Below are 21754 nucleotides of genomic sequence, written 5' to 3' on the forward strand. Positions count from 1 at the left end.
GACAAAAGAAGTCGTTAAATTTTACTAAAAGGGGAATAACTCAAAACTGGATAGGGATTTTCCTCAACTAAAATATGCAACGACAACATCACGCGGCATGTTATCAGTCCTGAAAATTTCAAAACAATCGGTGAACAAACGAGCGAGATATTAAGGATCAAAGTTGGCGTCTAGAAGAAAAAAAAATAAGAAGAAATTTGATAATTTATTTAGAATAATAGTCCCAGCGGAAAACCTTAATTAAACTAATATTTTCTTCGGACACTTTTAAAGCTAAGGACTATAAAGTTGCAATTGAAAGGCTACATACACTAAGACCCTCTCGCTAACATGCATAACAGCTGCTTAACGTTGGTTTCAAAGTTGTTGTTTTTTTCGGTAAAATTTACAATAAATTCATAAACAAATGATAAAATGATAACCCGACTTTATCTCCGATAACCTCTGATCTAAAGCATTACCTATAATTTTCCGAGACAGTAAAAGACACGGAAACATCTCGCTGCATGTTCTGGAACTTACACTAGGCCATCATGATCATTCTAAGTATTGTTGGCTCCAATATGTAGAATGACAGGATAAATCACATTACAGCAATGTCTATGCTCAATGGCGGTCCTATTATATTTGTAATTAGCGAGAAGATGAAAACTTCATATTTGAGTAACTTCCTCGAGAAGCCTGGTTTTTGTCCGCATGTCATGATTATACCACCGAGAACATTGGAAACATTTTGACAGACGGCTGTTTACATGTTAAAACGCCTATATACAACATATGTCATTAACACTCTATCTTAAATGCATTATAAATCACAATGCAAGCTTTTAAGACAAGGAACATATAAATACAACGAGCATTTATTATATGTAACTTTAATATTTTAAAATATATTTTGTCTGCATCTTAAAAATTCTGCATCATAATTAATGTGGCGACCCGTTTGTGTGAAAATATCGCGAGTAAACAACATCCTAAAGAAAAATGTACCTTAAGGCATACTTGTGAGCACATTTTTTAACAACTGTGGCATGCAAAGGTTTTCATTTTTTTTTAGAGTCTGAAAGATAAACATTATATTTCCTTATTCGCAGTCAGCCCAGAACAAATACTACTTGAGTTTATAGTGCTTACTTATTGCTTGTTATTTGCGTTTTACAATGTTAATCATGGATGTGCGTATTGAATTACAACACACCCTTTTAGGTGTGACATTTTTTTTTCAAATGTGAGCAAGAAATTTTTGATATTATTCGGACTATCACGTTTCCTGGTAATATACATTTACACTAATATGATTTATTTTTATATGTTAAACCAAACTGTATTATGTCATTAGCAATTACAAATTTTATTTGAAAAAAATTGAATAAGCTTATGTGTTTGAGACTTAAAATTAGGTTGCCACAAAACAGAATTATAACAAAAATTATGAAATAATTAATGCGATTAGTAATAAAGCCAATGTTGAATTAATCTACCACGGAGTTCTGCATGCCATAAATGATATAAGACAAAAATAGATAAATAAGTAAATTCCCGTTAAGTAGATTCCCGTTTATAAAATTAATACGTTAGCTCTGGCTGACATAAAGTACAAAATCGGCTTTTCTACAGAAAGAAATATTTCAAGAGATTTTTTAATCCGATTAACCGAATTTATTTTTTTTTTCTTACAATCTGATTAAAATGCAAGTCCTGCAACTTGGTGTTTGCTTCTCATCATTAATAGATAACTTTTTTATGTTCAGATTTGTGAAAATAAAAGCAACTTAACATAGTCATTAATTTTACATAATTTTTTGTTAAATCTACTTTTTTAACTTCAAAAAGCACAACATAATCAATACCTCTGGTTTCGCTAAATAGACAAATAAAGGATATATCTCAATGCTGCAAATAAATTTTGAATACAATTTTTACGAGGTTATAAAAATATTTAATTGTAATTACATTATAAATTGATCAATGTTTTGTTTCATTCATAATTAATTATACTTAAACAAAATTGCTGCCTAATGTAGAGTTTAATCAGTTAAGAACACGTTGTATTTAAAACTGGCAAACTTATACAATCCGTTTTTACATGTATATAATAAACACTGTTTTATAATGCATAATACATTAAAATGTTATAATAACAAACCTTTTTCCATTTCTGTAGCATTATTATTAAGGTCTTCCGTTTTTCAACGGAAGACCTTATTGTTTTCGTTCGGTTTCTTTTTCCCTATTATTATTATTTTTTTTCTTACAAAATTTGTGCAGGCGATTTCTCGAAAATGGCTCAGCTGATTCTCGTGAAACTTTCAGATCTAATAGATATTAATCCAAACTTAATATACATTTTTTTATTTTGATGACGTCATTTCCGTTCTTAAGAAAATGACGTTTTAACGATTTTCAGAGGGTCGGCTTGTCCAGGGATCTTCTCCTAAACAGTAAAAGATATTGAGTTCAAACTTTCAGGGATTGTAGACAAGAGATTGTAGATGTGCTATTTGGCGTTCATATTTGTCATGCTCAAAAGGCGTTTAAGCTCGCCTGGTCCCGAAAATTGAGACTAAAAAAACGTCGTAATTTTAAATGGTTTTCTTAGTTTATCTCTTTTCTGAAAAATATTTTGTTAACACTTGTAATGCAAAAACGATTTATATTTACAAGACCTTTCGTTTGATATCAAGAAAAAGGGGCTGCCCCCCCCCCCCCAAATTAAGGGACCAAAGGGCTCTAAAGTCTTTCATCTGTAGCCCTTTACTGAGTGATATTTTGTGAACAGTTATAGAGGCAAATATGTTTATCTTACAGTTATGTATCCAATAAATGTAATGATTTTATCATGTGTTACGTAATTAGGGGTTTTTAGGGGCCAAAAGTCCAGAATTTTGATCACCTATAACTCAGTAAGGAAAAATATTTTGAAATAAAGTATAGAAGTAAAGATGCTCAAAATGATGTACTAAAGAATATGCAATTTTCAAGATTTCGTTAAATGGCCCCTATAAGGAGTTATGTGATCGGCCCCTAAAACGTTCTTTCCCATATATCTCAAGAACGGTAACGAATTTTAACACTTGTTGAACAAAATGTGTTGAGATTTAAATGACCTTTTATTTGATATCAAGAAAGAGGGGCTGGCCCCTCAAATTAGGAGACCAAAGGGCTCTAAAGTCTTTCATCTGTAGACCTTTACTGAGGGATATGTTGTGAACGGTTATAGAAGCAAATATGTTTATCTTACAGGTATGTATCCAAGCAATGTAATGATTTTATCGTGTGTTACGTAATAAGGGGTTTTAAGGGGCCAAAAGTCCAGAGTTTTGATCACCCATATCTCAGAAATGAAATAAATTTTGAAATAAAGTATAGAAGTAAAGATAGTCAAAATGATGTACTAAATACATGTAATATGCAATTTTCAAAATTTCGTTAAATGGCCCCAAAAAGGAATTAAGGGATCGGCCCCTAAAACGTTCTTTCCCATATATCTCAAGAACGGTAACAAATCTCTTAACACTTGTTAAACAAAATGTGTTGAAATTTAAATGACCTTTTATTTGATATCAAGAAAAAGGGGCTGGCCCCTCAAATTAGGAGACCAAAGGGCTCTAAAGTCTTTCATCTGTACCTCTTTACAGAGGGATATTTTGTGAAAGGCTATAGAAGCAAATATGTTTATCTTACAATTATGTATCCAAGCAATGTAATGTCATGTGTTTTGTAATGAGAGTTTTTTAGGGAAAAATATTTTGAAATGCAGTTTAGAAGAAAAGATGCTAAAAATGATGTACTTAACAACATGCGATCTTCAAAATTTGGTTCAGCGGTTCCAATAAGGAGATAAGGGACCGGCCCCTAAAATTTTTTCTTCTAAGATATCTCAAGAACAGTGGCGAATTTCTAAACACTTGTTGAACAAAGCTCTTACACCTGTAACAATATAGTATCTAGCCCCCTTGAATGTAGACCATGTTTTTTTTTATTCTAAATCATGTTTAGCTGTTAAATAGCAAAATCAAAATAGAACATATATCTCAAATTCTAAAATCAGACGGAAGACCTCCTCGTTGCTCGCAACGAGATCGTGTCTAGTTATTATTATTATTATATTATAATGATTATTCCTACTTACGAGTATTTTAGATTCAAATACAGATAGAGGAGCACAGTTAACATATAACTTGGATTTACTGTAGCGAAAATTTTGTTCCTTATAAATGTTTTATTAACATGACTCTTATTTCATTTCTTTTTATCATGATCAAAGTCCTGTATTCAATTCATGTAACAAAAGAGAACATCTACAAAATGGGACTCTTAACTAGACCCTGGGAAATAAATAATGAGAGGTAATGCATCTATTTTTTTCAATTACAAGTCATAATTGTAATGTAATGCATTACTTCCCAACAATGCCAATAGTAAGATAATAGTTGACATTCTATAGAAAATCATATCTATATTCAATTTGCCATCATTTCAAAGAGGAGCTCAAACATTTGTTTAATGATATTTTTGGAGAGACTATAGGCATTCTACATATATTTTTTTAAGTCAAAAATTGACAAAACTCCCGAGATTTGTTACATATGTTCTTCACATTTCATAGAAAATGACATTATAAGACAGGATTTTTCTTACTGGTTACCAAAAATTTAAGCTCCGCTACACCCTATTAAACAAAATATTGTTCAGAAGCAGATTTAAAAGTATTTATATCATAAATCTATAAACACCTTTATTTTCTAGATCTTGAGCTTAACTACTGGCATGAGGAATGCTAAAATTTGTTTCAAGAGCTTAATAAAATAGTAAAGATTAAATGTCAGATATTTCTGTAAATAAAACGTTTACTTACCATCACAATGCTTGTGGTAAAGCCGCTTCTTCAATTGTCGTTTTCACTACCGGCGGTGTTCATTTATAAAACGCAGAAGTCAAACATTACGCAAACATGTTTCTTCTATAAAATGACCAGAAAACTCTAAGCCATACGAATATCATCTGAAATGTTAAGTGGCATATGTCGTAAAATAAATGCGGTTTCTATGATTTTTTTTTAAAGAAGTTTGTTATAACTGTAAAATTCAATTGATAAAATTTAATCATTTGATATAATGATTGAAATTAAAAACTTTCACAACACTAAGGTGATGTACATGCAACACACATATAAATGGGACCAAGAGCGCCATCATTTAGTTCACAAGCCTAATTCTGATTGACATTTCATACTAGGTTTTTTGATATTATTTGAATACAAACGATGAGAATTAGGCATAAAAGTTTAACAATATTTTTAACAACTATATGACATTGTATAACATTCGGCTGTGGCATTTGATAATAATTAGTGCATAGGCGTTGGAAGCTTGGGGGGGGGGGGGGGGTTGGAGCTTGGCCCCCTTCCCACACACAGTTTTTTTGCAACGTTAGACCTAACCAGCAGGTACATAGCATCAAGTAGGGGCCGCAGCCCCCCCCCCCCCTACTTTTTTACGCAGCAAACATAATTTTCTTAAATCTACAAATAAAAAATTGAAGTGTCCGGAAGCTGTCGCTCCCCACCTTAACATTTTGGTAGAATGTAGGGAATTGAAATGAAAATAAGGAAATATTAATAGTGGTATTAAAAATTACATGAATAGTACGCCCCCGAGAATTTAATGGTTTTAGGAATATTTTTTTGATTAGGTATGATTTTTTATGGAGTTATAGCTATACCCCCAACGGATTAGGAATTTCATGATTTTTGGGACTTAGGCTTTTTTTTTTTGCTTGTCATGATTTCTGACGATTAGTGTAGCCGCCCCGCCACACACACACACACACTTCCAATTTGCTTCCGACGCCAATGTAGTGTTGGAAGTGATGTTTCGATGTAAGCAAAAAAGATAGATTTAAGTTTAAGTGTCATTTGTTATATTTATATTTGAATCTTTCTCAGTAAGTACGCTGTACTTCAATTTATTTTTTATATTTCTTTTTCCACCTCTTATAATTAGCTCCCCCTGTTACATTACTGTTTAATTAGTTCTCTTTCTCTCATTTTTTTTTATCTAATTTAGCATCCTTTCATGTTTGTCTTTCATAGTCAATTTTTCAAATTGTTGTTACAGTGCTGCTGACGTAAATAAAAAAGTAAAATATCATATAATTTTACATTAAAAACAGTTTTTAAACCTATAAATATAACTACAAACTAAAAAAAAAAAATCATGGTTTTTTAAGTTGACTCCAATCGGCTTAGCCCTAAGCACGCATTATATCCTATCCTGTAGTTATCATTTATATTATATAATCATAAATACATGTACTGCTAAAAGTTTTCCATTTTTTTTTTTAAACACTACCGTCCCTGCATCCATTGACAAATTCGCACTGGTTCTTGTTGCAGAGGCATTCTTGTTGGCACATTTTTCCATATAAAGGATAGGGACACTCCAAGCTACTGTTTATCCAACGGTAGCCTACGGGGCATTCTATAATTAAAGAAATGAAGAAAATGATTGAAAAAAAAACAACATTTCACATATATGTGGTGATGAATTGTTAGGATGTTAAAGTCAGAAAAATTAACAACATTATCACATGCAGCACATGTATCAAATGTATTATCCACTTTTATCCGATTGATCAACATTTTATGTACAAATGATATCAAATCAACTTATACATTCGTAAAATTCCAGATTTGCACTATACAAAAATATTATCAAGCAAAGATTGCATACTTTGTTCTGAATAATTTATTCTGATACGTTTAATATGTAATCAGAAAATGATTCATTCTGGTTTTTAAAAATGTATAGGCCATAAAGGAAGACATTATAACAACTATGTACAGGTATAATGCACAGCTTAATAAAAAAAAATGTAACTTACCCACACATTTGTTGATTTCTAAGTCCCATCTTGTGTATGGAAAACATCCCATATAGTATCTAAAGTGAAATAATTCAGTAACTGAAGGATATAATAACATATACTCAAATAAAAACTGGCGTGTTATTATTATCTGACAATATAAACTGCATAGACTTACTCCGAAAAGGGGCCATTTTCTCCAACTACCAGACAAAAAAAAACATGAAAATCAAAACAAACACGATGCTGACCACTAATTCGCGTATACTCATTTGGAACTATTCTAATAAATAAAAAAATAATGCTATGTAAAATCAAATTTAAGTATTTCCAACTCACTTGGTATTTGATTGACAGGGATGTTCTTCCACATTGTTCATGGAAAACAGAGTCACATTTATTGTGATTAGTATATACATTACGTACTACGTGTATCAAAATTCAATCATATATACAATCCATTTATTACAAATCAAAATGACATAAGGTCGACTGTATCAAAATATTGGTGTTGCTTAGTGTTTAGTGTTTTTGTGTTGTGTATGTGTGTTTGTTTGTTGGTGTATGTGTTTGGGTTCTGCGTGCGCGCGCGGGTGTATTTCAAATGCATTTCACATTTAATCTTCTTTTTTTGGCTGTATTTTGATTTAATACATAGCTTATTGAAATATATTGTAGAAACAACTTTCTGTTAAATAAGATATTGAAATGTATTTTGATTGAAGAAGGACTCGGGGTCACAAAACACACAAGTCGTTGATAAAAATCATATACCATCGCAAAACATGAGAGATCCTATATTTGTGAAAAAAGTCTTTACACTACTGTAATTTTTATTGCAGGTGCCAGAAAGTAACAGAAATCATAATCCATTTTCAAATAAATTTAAAGTGAAAGAAAAGGTATATGACGTATTGTATCGGGGCATGGTTGTCATTTTAACGAGTTACATTTACATGTATCTCGTTATTATGAGTGGCAACATATTAAAATTTTTCCGAGGTACAAGACACTATACATGTAAAACAAAATTCTGTTTATTGGCGATAAAAGAGTAGACTCAATATTGTTCATAAACCAAACGTGCATTGACGATTTTTCCCTACTACAAACTACTGGGTATGCAAGTGCATCATCCAGATTTAATGATGAGCTATGAAAATTGTACTCCATTGTTAGGCATTAAAACCATAGCTGAAGTTAGCAGCGACTAACAGCAGCCATTAAGATTAAGTTTGTAAGGTGTTCTATCAGCCCTGCGAATGAATTTGCTTTTGTACCGTATATTCCTCTATATATGAGGATATTTCTGCAGATACGAATCTTTAAATTTTTTGCCCACAAAATGGCAAGGACAAGTTCGTGCTTTCTCATGAAAAATTAAGTTATGATTTTAAAAAATTGCTCATGTGCCTTGCCGAGAATAACAAGTGAAGAGAACGTAGACCTCATAATATGCGTACAAAAATTATTAATCATATTCATCAGAACAGGTTATGAAAGTTCACGTGAGTTCACATCAGGTAAACAACAATTGTTAATAATGGGAAAGGCCATTTAGATTTTTGAATGTTTTTACTTACAGGAATCGAGCGCATTCATGTACATTATAAAGGTAGATTTATAAAATACAGCAACTAGCCAATGAAGAAACATGTACCCCCTTGCACTCATATATTTTAAAAGCTTTAAAAAGGTCGGTGGGGCTAAAAATAGTGTACACCTACCTAACATTTAGAAATATATCTTAAACCTGGTCTTTTTCTTTTCGATATAACTGGGATTTCATAAAAGTAGATATATCAAAGAATAGGTATAAACAGGTGTGAGAGATAGAGAGAGAAAGAGAGAGAGAGGCATTACCAGTCTTTAAAACACAACATCAGAAGAGCCCGGCTTTCAGTACTTCAGTTCTTTATTATCAAATGTCATGTATGCCTTTATCCAAGCAAATAGCAACATCAATTCAACATTCTCTGGTCAATAGACAATAACAATCAGATACATTTTGTTTAAATCAAAACTGTAATGACGCATGCTTTTTTTGGAATCGTATTAAGCTTTAAATCAAACCGTAACAAGTGTATATGTAACCGAGGTTTCTTATCGAATGAATACCATACAGCCGTTGAGATTCAAATGGGTGATTTATGCTACAATTTAAACACCCTTCAAATTATATACAACATAATCAATATTTAATAACAATAAGATGATCATTTTCACAATGCAAATAATAATAATAATAATAATAATAATAATAATAATAATATATATATATATATATATATATATATATATATATATATATATATATATATATATATATATATATATATATATATAAAAATAAAAGGTAAATATGAGTCACGTAATTGGTATTTTTCAACTGGCAGCGTCCATTATACGTACGGAAAAGTAAAACATTGCATGTACACGCGACCTTCTTAAAGTACTAAAAATAAAGGCTCACGAGATCGATAAAAAGGGGGCAAAAATCTCTTATTGCACTTTCTTGGGGGGTAAGACTGTGTTGCGTTTCTTCCGTATAATTTTAGGTACTAGTTAAGAATGTAATTTTTCACTTATATATTTTTTTTAGGTCTAACTTATATTTTTTACAAAGATAATCAAACAAATATATCATGCCATAAAATATCCATAATCAGAATAATGTATTTAAGTAGTTGGAATCGAGGAAAACATATGTGATAATTTTCAAATAAGTAATAAAATATAAAAATATGATTATATTTAGTTAAATTTATTTAGTCTCAAACAATCAAAGTTTCTGGTTTTTTACTCATTGTGACTTACAATAAAAAAAATATGTAACAAGTTTCGCTTTGTATATGAATACATTGGATATTCATGCAATGATAGAGAACACTTTTCTTTATGCATACACTTTTTAATGGTTTGTAACCAACAACGTATTATAAAATGATAGATACAACTGTAAACGTTTTGATGAATACTTGCCGTTCGTGCATCCATTAACAAAATCACACATGTCCATTTCACAGAGACATTCAAGTTGGCACATTTTACCATAAAAAGGATAGGGGCATTCAAAGCTACAGTTCTTCCAATGATAACCTATGGGACAATCTATAGCAAAGAACAATTAAGGATCATAATCATGTTTGAAAGACAGTTTGATTTTGTAATGTGAAATTGATAGAATTTTACCAATTACAATGAAACTAATCTTCAAAACGCATTTTTCAAACACGGAAAATTTTTTTCCTGTTGAAAATTAACGACAATGCTGGACATTTTTTTTCAAATCAAGTGCAACTAACATTTATAATACATCGTACAACATTGCTCCTTATATAATTGTTTTTATAGTTTTAAACTTCCTTCCAATTATTTCATGTAATAAAAGTCATCATTTATGAATAGAAATTTTCAGACATGCTCAAATTTACATTATTCCTCCATTATACAATAGAAATCGATGCGATCGGGAAATTAAAAAGTATCGTTGATGTGCATGTATATGCCATGGCATTTTTAATATTTTGAGTAACTTACCTACGCATTTGTTCATTATAAAGTCCCACCTTGTGTATGGACAGCATCCTTTAAAGTATCTAAGATGAAGTAAAACAAGGAAAAATGTAACAACAATGAAATTATTGTGTGTTTAGAAAATGTCATCTAAAACTAAAACTTACTTCGGACAAGGTCCATTTTCACCTGCTCCCAGACAAATCAAAGATAACACTGAAATAGAAACGAATCCGACCAATAATTTATGCCTGTACATTTTGCCCTTTTTTAATGTAATGGAACATTGAACATAACTGCAATGTAGATTTAATTATTTCCTCATCATTTCGTATTTGTTCTATGGTGTATTTCCGCAATGTGATTGAATAACAAGAGATGAATGTTATCAGTATGTTCGTATATAGAACGACATTTTTAATCGTATACGGGTTTATTTCATCAATTGTATCAATTTTACACGACAAATACTGACATCTATGCGAAATTGATACCTTGTTGACAAAGAGTTGCTGACATCAAGACTGTAAAACGTAAATAAATGCATTTATTTTAAACGCATGTTGTTTGATAATAATTTATGCAAAAAACAAAAATGGTATTTAGAGTTATAATTATCTTTCGTGATATACATTCACATGATAAATCCTAAAGCAAATATATTTTTTGATGTCATTTAAGAACGTTTTAAATGTTGAAAACATATCAATGAGCTTTATATATCAAACTCTGTATTACGTGTACATAAGAATATATTGAATATATTTTACACATCTATTACAAATTTTGTCTTCTCAATTCATTGTATGTCTTTTAACAAATCTGTTTAATCGTACGTACATCATGAGTTTTTGTTTTATTTTTTTTTAATAAAAGCACACAATAATACAACGAATTATTTGCTTTTTTACTTATATCGTATGTACAACAATAGGGATATATTTGTCTATCAATTGTATGTATGCATAATGTAATCTACTTAATAGAAAATATTTTGGACGATATTAGACGTGCAGCTTAAAATACACATGCATTAGAGTTCTATTGCCTGGAACAAAAACGCACGTACATGTACATACATAGAAACTCACTGAAATTAAGTAGCCCAAACACTGATAGATTAGCAACAACATGCCCAGGGGCCACATCGGCCGCCTGAGTTACATTTACCTTAGTTTTATTCAAAGCAGCTAGCTATAATTTAAACATCTTATAAAGTCAAGACAAATATTTAACAGTGTAGGTTTAGTCTTTGTTGTGTCTACAATTAAGAAACAGAATGCGATAATTTATAATTACGTTTCAAATTAAACAATTACAAATTTTAAGAATTGTTTTTAAATTAAAGAAAGTGAACATGAATAATAATCAATGGTTCATATTGTCGGTTTGCTGTATATCATGATTTCTGAAAACAATTTCCTCAGTAAGAAGAATTGCGATAACGAATGACCTTTTCTTGCAATCTATGGACGCTACCACATTGTTAAAAGCATTGCCTAACAGCTCGATTATCTCATCTAAGAGAGAACTAAACTGATTATGACGTCAGTGAGACACTTTACATTTTAACACATGCTTAGTAGCAAAGGTAAAATGCCTAGGGAATGGCCCCGGTTGGTGGAATTTTTAATTTATCACCTTTTTCTTGCATTCAGAAAGTTTCTTATATAATTATTAATTAAATGAACACACAAAATGCAGTTGTCAGCATCTTCATTTTGACACAGTGAGTTTTACTCAACTTATCCGTTTGACAAAATAAACCGAACATACGTAACATCTAGATTTATTGAAATTACCTTTATAATATTTATTTGAAATCTACAAATTGCATTTTTAATTAATAAACAGTTGAGGTCAAATCTAAAACATCTTGGATTGTCTCATATTTCTTAAATATTATACATGTATCCATACATTTGCAAAATTTTAGTAGGGACAACTAAGAATCAGTAACAGTGATATATGAGTCCACTTTCTCTCATGACAGTACAAAATTATGCTTAACATCCAGACATACTTTTCTTGATAAGTTCTATCAAATTTGTGTACACATATGGCCAGTCACCAAATGCACTGTGGCTTACATGTATCTACTAAAGAGAACAGATGGAAGTTGGGGAAAAATAGATGACATTCATAAACCTTTAACTGAGAGCGTACAATATGTAATTGTTTGTAAAAGTTCAAACAATTTTGAAGCCCAGAAATTGTCCATGAATTGCAGTTTCAAAACTAAAATTTTAGCTATGAGCAGATTATATTAATCTCATGTTTTTTTCCCGCATGTATTGCTTATTAAGACCCCCCATCATTTAAATTGCCTAACAGGGTGCAGTTTAAGAGTTCAACCTGTTCTAGATTCATGGTTCTTAATGACTTAATTTTCAAAAATGAGGATGAATTAGACAAATATAAAACAGAATGAAAAATTTCTCGATAATAATTCTCTTTACGCAGCTTAGAATGCATTGATAAAACTAAGGTACCGTTGTTTATTCACAATACGTAACAGATTGTCAATTAACGTTTGGTTGTTAGTGTTGTAGAAAGTTCGTCCTCTTCAGAAATTTCTATAAGAGATGACTTAAATAAAGGACAATCAAATGTCTTCTTTTTAATTATGCACATTTAACCGTAAAAGAGAAATTATAGTTGTGATTAAAAACATAAACGTATAACCTTGGTAAAAATTAAATTAGTTTATTGCAATTGATAAAAATGTGTTCACTGAACACATTTTGTTTTAACTGAAGTTATTTTCATTTCCAATTTAAATATGATTAATTTTTTGTTGTATGATTAATTAATTGAATAATTAAAACAGTCAAACCCAGAGGTATACGTAGTACTATTTTCTTGTTAACCAGAAGAAGTGTTAGCTTGACATCTCTATCTGATGGCTAATTTCAAAATGCACCTTGGGTGCTGAAAGAATGCATCTCCCATTAATGATATTTATGATTAATTTACGTAGTGCATATGATATCATAAAATTGTACTTAATAAAACCAGTGCACAGTGAGCAGAAATATCTTTTAAAGAAGTTGTAGTTGATCATGGCGTAATATGAACTAAATACGTAAGCTGGTACAACTCTGTTAAGAGATTGTTGAAGGTTTGTAATCAGAGGCAATTGATAGACTGAGACTGTGCTCAGCAATTGCGTTTGCTACTTTCACTGCCTGCATAGGAATTTGCGGGTCGTGATATCGACTGATAATTTACGTCAGTATTCAGAATCTAAAATTCATCAGGAAATTTATCAGGAAGCTTATGTTTAGGAATTGATATAACATGCTTTTTAGTGCTGGAGAGGACAATTTTAAAATACTCCAACTTAATTTCATTCTTCTCCAATTAGTTCTCTTTTAAAGAGGTCCTTCATTTAAAACTAAATTAAAACTCTCTTCCCCAAGCCATGTAGTTTGTGTAACTTTCATACTGGCACTGCATGAAATATTGCGTTTAATAAAATTAAACTTCGTTATATCCTCATTTTACATGAACTTTAAAGTTTAATTGATATTTAATGTAAAATTATACTTCGAGATATAATTGTAATTAATTCTCAACTTTAGGTCATTTTTATTACTGATTAAACGTCATTAAACCAGAAGTTGCAAATATAATTGAGGTTTAAGACAAATTATATTTCCAAGCAACCGTCATTAATTTTATCAACTTTAAATAAGGTAAACATGGTAAAAGCCTCCCGAACTTGTTGTACTTTATAAAAATAATGACCTTGCAATAAAATTTCTATTAATCATGGATAGATCTTTATATGTAAACAAATCATTCTGTCCTTTTCTGTTGGCTGTGCTGGTTTTAGCATAAAGTACACTATGCAACATGTATTATACGTATACCCGTGTAGTCATGTTGGTCGCAGTAAAACAAGAATCAAGATTTTTTTTATTGTTTATTAACGGTAAAATATATCATGAATATATAAATAAGCATGATTGAGACAACCCTTCCGTTTATCTTAAAAGAATGTATGTACATATATTATCCATATTTTGCCTGTTATAAGAACAGCGCATTCCTCTTACAAATATGAAACACAAGCTAATGAAATATAAAAAAACCCATTTTACACACGCATATTATAAATACAAAAATCGGACACAAATTTTAAATTTAGAGTATATAGTTTAAAAACTCCCAAATCAAATACTAAAAAAATGAAAAATTTAAAAGTCCAACTATACCTTTATATTGCCAAGTGGCGCAGGACGCACATCCTAACAAGATGGCTGATGCCAACTGGCGCAGGATGCACATCCGTCAAAGATGGATGATGCAATCTGATGAAATTATAGATCTCTACATTAGCGCACAGCACAGAGAGATTTCACTGCGCTGTGCGCTAATGTAGAGATCTGTATTTCAATCATATTTTGGATGATGCCATCAGGTACAGAACGCACATCCTTCCAAGAAGGCTGATGCCAACTGGCGCAGGACGCACATCCTTCCAAATGGCTGACACCAACTGGCGCAGGACGCACACCCTTCCAGACTGGCCGACGCCAACTGTCGCAGGACGGTCAATTTTTTCAGGACAGATTTCATTTCAAAAACTAAAATTCGATACAGCTATTAAACACGTCCCTTTTTTATTACATTTACACGTTTACACCTTTAATAACAGGACAAATGTATGATACACACTTATTCAAAAGCATACCATCAGCACATATATATTTACAACTTATTCTCTGGAATGAAAGCAGAAGGCTTAAAAGTGTCAAAAACGTTCTGTCTCCATAATTCAACAGGCTTCCCACAGTGATATCTGTACATGTTTGGGAGTGATGCAAGCCACAAAACTTTAGCAAACAGGTGAACACGGCTTTTATTGTCTACAATTAAGTTGTGCTGAAGAAAATATTGAATTACCCTGGGACGGAGTTCACCTGAGCCAACTTCTTCGATTATTTTTCCATCTGTGGAATGCCAGTAGGCCATGACAAACGAAGATCGCTTGTGACGCGATTGATTTGAACCATAAACTTCTCCTCCGAGACAGATAGATGAACATTTTCTAAAGGACTTTGGGATGCATTCAATGTAATCATCAAGCTCTGGATAAATATGTTTGTATGTTTTCTTTAACATATCTAAGTCAGCTGAAGATAGAACATGGCATGATAACTTTTTACATTCAAATGCAGAGCAAATTTGCCAGTCCTATCCAACAATTTGGGCACTTTTCTTAGACATATACAATATTTTCAAAATATCAGAATCCGTAGGAAATCTGTCACCACATAACTCTGTCACACTTGGAAAATGTTTCTTAAATTTATCAACATACAAACTAGGGAATTGCAAAGAATGTACAAAAGAGTCTCTTAAAAAACCTCTCATAAGCTGCATTTCTATTGACCTGCTATTATTTGGCATGCTTCCCAAATGACTATTGTATCTTTCGAAACTAAAAAGCAAAAAAGAGTAAACTGGACCATAATCAAGTACACACTGTGATAAATGACAATGCATATGAATATTTGGTGTAATGCTAGAACAGCCATATACCCTTTCCACACCTTTACAAAATGCAATAATATAACTATCAAATCTAGCTATTTCTACACTTGATATGAATTTAGAAGTTAGCGCACTACATGCCAAACCAAAATTTCGCCAAACATCCAAATCTGTTTTAGGCAAAATATCTGCTAGTGCAAAAATCGAGAAAAAAATGGTCCAATTTTTCCATTGCTCAGCAGTAAATCCTCCAAACGAGGATGCAATTTTTCTAGGAATTGCACCTATGTTGCTTGCTGCATCAACAGAATCAACCTTCTCCTGAATCAGAACTAACTGATCTGAATGTAAAACTTTTAAATCAAGCCACATTTTCATCATTTTTTTTTTTGCAGTTCCTTGAAATAAATTGTGCATGGGATCAACAATGGACATTCTTATTGGGTTGAAATAGTCTAGTTCACTTAATACCGAATATTTTACTCCATGAAAAGATTCAAGTCTTTCTTTTTCTGTCTGAGTTCTAGCTTTCTTAACAGCTTTCATGGATAAATTATAATCTTCAAGTGTTCGTACTGGCCAATTCTCTACATCAAAACCTGAATAATCTTTATTGCCTACACTACCTGGACATTTTTTAAAACATTTTGAGCAACCAATTGTTGCTGAATGACCCAAAAATCCACATAATTTTCGTGTTGCTGGAATGTCGCATCCAACACACATTAGTGCAACTTTAAAATTCTTTTTTAAATATGAACTTTTGTTTGAAGCCAACTGAAATCCCTGCGACCATGCTACTTTAAGTTCATTAACAAGAGGTGTTATGAAACTATTTACAGAAGGTTCATGTTTTAAATCTGGAATAACACCTATCAATAAAACATTTTTCAATTTAAATTTTTTTCCTCTCTAGGCAAATTCAAAATAACTGCATACAAAACTGAATATTTAACATGTTTAAATGGCTGAAACCAGTCTAGATTTAACATTAAGCCATAATTGTTTCGATGGGTTAAAAAGTGTTTTTTTCTTAGCTCTGAAACTCTTTCCAAACATTCCCATCATAAATATCTGTCAAAAACCTAGGTGACTGCTTTCGTAATCGCCAATGGTTACAAAGATCTTCAAGCCCAGGCCTTTTAACTAAATCTTGCAAAGATTCTTGAATAGGTTTATAGCAGTAAGACTTAAATGGATAAAGTTTTTTTGTACCATCTAAAAGTGTTACAGATTTCAACAACAATTCCCCACATGGTCTTCGCCTTGCTGGCTGTGTATGATTTGGATATTCTACAAAAGGACATTTGGCAGACACAGTTTCACCCTCTAAATTCATTAAACAATCATCATACAAGTAAATGGAGAAACATTTTCTGCACACAACATACTTTGTAAAATTGTCTTTTTTCAAGCCTATCTTTTTCCATAACAGATACACAGAACCTGGAAAAACAGTAGCTAAGCTCGAAAATATGAAAGATTCTTTTCCAATTCGACAAAAAAATGTACTTAAAAATGAAAGAAGGTTGTCAATAACACAGTCTGGCAGCATGAAAATGGCTTGCCAGGTACATATGAACATACAGAACCACATTAAAAGTGTCCCAAATTTCATGTTTGGGTTTGAAACATTCACATCATTGCTTTCATTTCTTTCTAAGAGTTCTTCAGTCTGAAGGTCTAAATCTAAATCCTCCAAACTTGCATTATCCCAAACCTCATCTTCACTCTCAGACTCGGCGGTACAATTATTTTCAGAAAAATGTTTTCGTACATAAGATTGAAAAACATCATGTAATCTTTGAGAAGAAAGATTTTCATCAGATGAGCTATCAGAAAATTCCTCATCGATATCCTGAGACAAAACTGCAACATTTTCAGACACTGACTTGAAACAATTCCATTGATTATTGCTAAAATATTTTTCTTAAGCTGCCTAAAATACCTAGATGTAAATGATTGTTTACATCCTGGACATTCTTTTCTTGACATTTTTTTTCGCTGAGCTTGGTGAAAAACTGAAAGTTTTTGTTTCTCAGACATGTTTTACAATGTACCCTTCCAGTCTATTCTTAATGAAAAAAATACAATTCCAGTAACTAATGTATCTAGTATACAAAGCTCAAATAATGACAATTTTTGTTTGGACTGAAGCAAATGTTAAAAACTAAAAATACATTAGCTTTTATAAAAAAAATAAAACCTTTTCAGAACTTGGCACAAAATTTACATTTCTTTTTACTTTTGATGACATGAACACAGAGGTTTGTAAATTTTAGAAGGTTCTTTCTTTTGTCCTTTTCATCATCTATAGCATTTTCCGCAGTTTCAAGACATCCCTGTCTCCATCCCCAAAAAGCTCTTTAGCTGATTTATAGGCACTTCTTTTTTCTACAAAGGTATCGTATATGTATATACCATCCTCTTTGCACTGCTCATGAATTTCCCGTTCAACTTCCTTCAACCCAAGATCATTTTCCTATCAGGCCAAATATTATCTGCTGGAAATTGAATAATACGTATATTGAGAAACTGAAACTGAATAATTGTAGCATCAAGTACGGTACATCTCTTTTTGTGCAGTGTTAATGATTAGCAAGCAATCATAAAATAAAATTCATGAGTGAAATCAAGTAAGAGAATAAATAAAACAAGATATCTGTGAGCCAATGCTATTTGGCTCACTAGTGATATCCCTGCTCTGATGTGAATATGCAAAATAAGCAAAGTCGACATTTAACAGAAAGCTGGCATCCGATTGGTAGAGAAATACATCCCACAATATGGAATGCCTAAACAAATAGTGTGTTAAAATTTCAGGCATCTGTACGAAAGCCGAGAAGGATCATTCGAGATTCGAGATTCGAAATACGAGATTCGAAATACGAGATTCGAGATTCGAAATTCGAGATTCAATATCTAAATTAACCAATCAAATCAAGGATCTGAAAATATGTATCCTAGCGACATGAAACTGTTCTAAATAAAAATCATACGTACATGCTCTTATATACAAATAAATGCTATGTTCACTTCTCCCTACCTAACTAAATAATTATTTGTATTTACTTTTACACAGAATATCTAAGTAGACTAGTAATAATGCAGTGTGCTTCGCGGATCTAAGTGATTTTGTTTGCCCTGGTGCATTTCCACCTGATGCGTTTGAACCCTAAGGTATTTCACCACCAGTAATAGTTTAAAACCCGGGTTTATTCACCCCTTTTGTGTAAAAATGCGGTTATGGTAGAGAACTTCATAAGCGGAGCTAATTTTTTCTGTAGGGGGTCCTAGGCCAATTTTAAAAAAAATTACTATGTAAATTTAATAAGCTCCAATTTTCCCGAGGAGGGGGTCCAGATCCCCTGACCCCCTCCTTTCTAGATCCCCGCATGAAGATTAGTACATGTATCTAAATAATCTAAATATAAATAATCTGTCCTGTTTCACTAATAAATATAAGCATTACTAATCGTTTTTATGTATGCATACAGTGATACACTAGTACTATGATTATAAACAAATCATTGAGATATTATCACATCATACGGAATTATTAATAAATACAATTTTTTTTCCTTTTCCGCAGTAAACAACTTATTATGAGTCTTACTTTTGGAATTGTTTTCAATATAGAAGGATACCTACTCTCTACAATTAAAGGTAGGGATGATAGGGTGCCAACTTGTTCACATTGCCGATTTCTTGTGCAGAGAACAGTAAAACCTTTTATTTGATTGTGCATGAATATTTCAAAATTAATTGTTGTACATATATTTTGTTATAATTCATTCATTGATATATCAACAAGAAAGAATAAAAGCATATGTTTCACAGCCAAGTTAAGTTTCTCTGTAGTTTCCTACCCCCCCCCCCCCCCTACGCACCAAAATTGACAATAATTACATATAAGTCATACAAATGTTTACTTTTGCTAAAATGTGTGTGGTTCAAGATTTTTCTAAAGGACATACCCGATTAGAATTGAAAAAGAGTCGTACGTTTAAAACTAATTTTTTGTCAAAATTTTTAAAATTCATTTGGTTATATTTTGGTCCATTTGGGTAAATATATGCACCAGCGCAGCTCTAATTTATATATTGATTGGTTAATTTAGATATTGAATCTTGAATTTCGAATCTCGAATCTCGTATTTCGAATCTCGTATTTCGAATCTCGAATCTCGAATGATCCTTCTCGGCTTTCGTACATCTGCGATAAATAGCTGCTGTGAAATCTTTGAGAAAAAATTGTTTGATAATTTTGGCTAAAATAAACAAAGTACTCATTTAACAGAAAGTTGACGTCCGATTGGTACAAACATGTATCCCACGATATGGCATGCCTTAACAAACACTGTGTAAAAATGTCAAGCATCTGCGATAAATAGTTGCTGAGATAAATGCGACAAAAATTTTTGTTACACACGGACAGACAGACAGACACACAAAGGTAAAACAGTATATCCCCTCTCCTTCGGAGCGGGGGTATAAATATGCTTTTCATTTAAAAGTCACATAATATTTACTGGTTTTTTTATTGAACATTTCGAATTCCTCTGAACTCTCATTCAACTGCCGGTGCCTTGCCTTTTCTAATCTGTGTTTTTTCCTTTTTTCTCGTCTCTTTCTCCTCTTTCTGTCTAAAGAGTGTTTTCCCATTTAGCTAAAATAATAATACATATTTTTAATAATTAACTTCAATGAAATCACTTTGATTATTCTTGGCTTTTTTCTTTCATTATGATGAAACAATATAAATCATATAATTTGAATTAAAGGTGCTATTAATTTAGCTTAACTGGGTGTACACCCATCTTATCATTTTGTGTTGTATAACAAGTACATCATAATACTCCATTATATTGGTGAAATCATTTGTCAAGTTTCTAATCATAATTTACATAAAATCGTAATATTTGTTTCAAGTTTAAGTTCTTTATTCCAAAGGAAAAATATCTCATAGGTTATACATGTGAACAATGTGTTTATATTATTTACATATTAAATACAGTAAGTAAGCGACATACAAAATGTACATAATCAATTTCAGTGTTTCACTTCACAATACATGCCCCTGATTTGTTGTAGAAAAGTGTTCAACCAGTGTACACGAAAACAATACACCAATGCACTTGATTTATAAAAGTGTACACCTTCTTGGAAAATCAAGAGCACCCTATAGCTTGATGTCTTATTTTCTTTTTTCATTATTCATCGACTTACACTTTAACTGCATAAACTCAGTTATAATCTAAGCGATAAGACGTTTTGTCATGACAATTAAAAGTCTTTCTTATAACACGTTTAATTAAAACATACCGTAATTCAAGTACCATAAACTTCCTTAATACTGCAAAGATTTCTATAAATGCTCTTGCTTCGTTTTTGATGACCAACAACTGCTGTATGGTAACCTGTTAAATGAAATAATCATGAAACTTAGTTTCTGTGTATTTCTTTGCAAGCTTAGTGCAAGTGATTCACAATTCTTGGAAAGGGGGGGGGGAGAAGGGGGCTAATTTTTTTTTTTATTATTATTTAAATATAGTTCAGAAGCAATAAACATCAGTAAGCGAGAGTCATGTTAACCTGTCAGATGAAATAATCATAAAATTGAAAACTAAAGTTTCCCTGTACTTCTTTGCAAGCTTAGTAGAAGCGATTCACAATCATTGGGGGGCTTGGCTCTTATCTAATCTGAAATCTTGAAAAGTTTTATTAATTAAGGTAATCCTATACTCAGCACTAAATGCAAGGGGGGGTGGGGGGGGGCATCAAACAAAGAGGATATATAAGCATATAAGATGTGACCATAATTAAGCTTGGTCTATTGTGATTCGTTATGATACTATAACAATTTTTGA

At 31.6% G+C, this 21754-nt stretch overlaps 1 long non-coding RNA gene across 1 annotated transcript; it reads right to left on the reverse strand.

The window, feature by feature from the left end:
• Positions 1-9797: 9797 nt before the first annotated feature.
• Positions 9798-10675, reverse strand: LOC117691638 (uncharacterized). Its single transcript, XR_010709222.1, has 3 exons — positions 10551-10675; positions 10408-10466; positions 9798-9978 (listed from the first exon to the last, which is right to left on the reverse strand). It is a non-coding gene; the product is annotated as an uncharacterized lncRNA (long non-coding RNA).
• Positions 10676-21754: the final 11079 nt, after the last annotated feature.

The sequence above is a fragment of the Magallana gigas genome, chromosome 9 (genome assembly GCF_963853765.1).
Source record: "Magallana gigas chromosome 9, xbMagGiga1.1, whole genome shotgun sequence".
NCBI classification, from domain to species: domain Eukaryota; kingdom Metazoa; phylum Mollusca; class Bivalvia; order Ostreida; family Ostreidae; genus Magallana; species Magallana gigas.